This window comes from Octopus bimaculoides, chromosome 3, assembly GCF_001194135.2.
Source record: "Octopus bimaculoides isolate UCB-OBI-ISO-001 chromosome 3, ASM119413v2, whole genome shotgun sequence".
Taxonomy (NCBI): Eukaryota; Metazoa; Mollusca; class Cephalopoda; order Octopoda; family Octopodidae; genus Octopus; species Octopus bimaculoides.
Window position 1 is genome coordinate 71,552,782 of NC_068983.1, and position 2,398 is coordinate 71,555,179.

A 2,398-nucleotide genomic window follows, 5' to 3' on the forward strand; every position below is an offset into this window, starting at 1 on the left:
GGTACATATTTTTGAAGTCTGGTGCTTATTCTATCGATTGCTTTTGCGGGGACGTAAACAAACCAATATACATACATATATATGTATGTATGTATTTATGTAGTTACACACACACACACATACATACACGTAAATGCAAATACATATATGTGCATACATATGTATATATACACATATACACACGCGCACACACACACATCTACATACTTATGTATATATACATATTTGCACACTCACACTTTTGAGTGTAGGCACAGAAAGTGTACATGATACATATAATATGTATCAAAATAGAGAAACGGAGGCGAAGGAGGGATATTGAAATATGCAAACAGGGATGTGTAGGCGACAAAAGCATAAATGAATAGACAGTGTGTGCACGCGCGAGTGAATGTGTGAGAGTGTGCGTATGTGTGTATGTGTAGAATGCTAAAACTCTTGGCGATTATGGTGCAAGGGAGATAACTTCTGAGCGACTTTTATTTGACTAACCATACAAATTTGTCACTGCCGCACTTTGGATCAGTTTCTTTTTAGCCATATAAATAGATGAATGGCCTTTAATAATGTGTGGACACAACAATAATGTGTGGACACCAATAAGCCAGAAGAGAGGATAAAATATCACGCACTTAAGTGATATATTATTAATCCACAAACCTATCATCAAAGGCTTGCTAGATGTGACTCATCCTCATTTTGCAAATCAGAGACATTTACCTTGTGTCTCTTGCTATTTAAGGCGAAATGGTGTAGTTTAAGGGAAATTTAGCTGGTATTTTTAGCAATTCCAGCAACAAAATAGGCTTCCTCTTTAACTCAGACTATAGCACAATAGATCTTAGCTTTGTCTAATTTTATTTTCTTTCGTCTATTTTCAGGATTCAAACCCTATGTGGATTTACTTAGCCTCAGATGGTATGAGTAGATAATATGGGTAGCTGTTGTCGTCGTCTTTCTTTCGTTCTACCTGTTATGGTATACCTATGGAAAAAGGAATTTGTAAACATAAACATCGTGTATATTTTGGCATATCTTAGATTTAAGAAAGTCGTTCTTTTACAGATAAGACTGTCAGCATTTTGTTTCATAAGAATGCTAATCATAAAATTTCAACTCACTAAGTATAACTTTTGGCATTGCTTCTTTGGTGTTTTGTCATTGAAGGGGATCGAAATCTTGACCCAATCATATCTACAACAGAAACTAAAAAGTTTCATTGTTTATTTTCGTTGTTACAAACTTTAGAAAAGATACATTTAATTGAAACGTACGCTTAGATGGCTCATTATTACTCTTAATTTTAAAATAAAAAGAAATATTCCAATGCTTACAATTTGCAAAGTAGCAAGTGCCTGTGTAACTTGCAACTACCTTGTCGGGTTTTCAAATCTTTACTGTAGAAATCCGTGTTAGATAAAAAATTTTGATCTTCGACACAAGGCCAGAAATTAGCGAAAGTGAGGCCTGTGGCAGTCGATTTAAATCGATACTAATAATTTGATATCGATTTATTTTAACGGCCACGATGATATTTATTTTGAAAGCTGAGTCTAACCCCAGAATAACTAACTAGTGTGAGGCCAACTTTGTGTAAATATTTAATATCACTTTACAAGATGTCAGCGTGAAATTTTGTCGGGTGTGACTTGTGAACCGGTCATCCGGAGCAAAATAGTTAGTACAAATTACAACCATCGCCTCATTTCCCATCAATTAATGCACGACATTATTTTGCTAATGGGTAAGTAATTTCATTCCCAAAAACAAAAGCTATGTATAAAAAATGGTATAAGTGTATATGGCAACCGATTTATAATATTTGCTTCATCGGGAATTTTCATTTAATTTGGTGACTCAGAGCAGCAGCTGTTTCTACGATGTGTAGGTCTTGATAGTTGCAGCTTTAAGAAAATTTATCTCATGATTTGAAAAGAATAAAAATTTGGAAAATTCCACGAATAGTATAAAAAAATTATTTTGCAAATAAACAAACTGAAAGATATTTTAATTCACTTAGAAAACATTTAAGTATTACATAGTAACACTTAGAATCCATTATTGTTACGTTAATAACAATATGAATTCATGAATAAATTTGCATAAATGGAAACAAGGTTTCCAATGCGAGAAGATAAACAACAGTCCTGATTGTTTTGATTACTACATCTGTATAGAACTAAGGTCTGCTTGGATAAGAGACTCGGCGATCCTTTAAAGACACCCTACATGAAAATATATCACAAACTCAAAAATATTGACCAAGATGACTACGAAAAACTTCTGTTATATTTTGAAATATATTTATGGAACACTCGTTGAGCCAAGCTGCTGATTCTGCGAAGCGGTTTCCATCTCCTTTCGTTTTACCATTATAGTAATTAAAGCTGATGTGAAC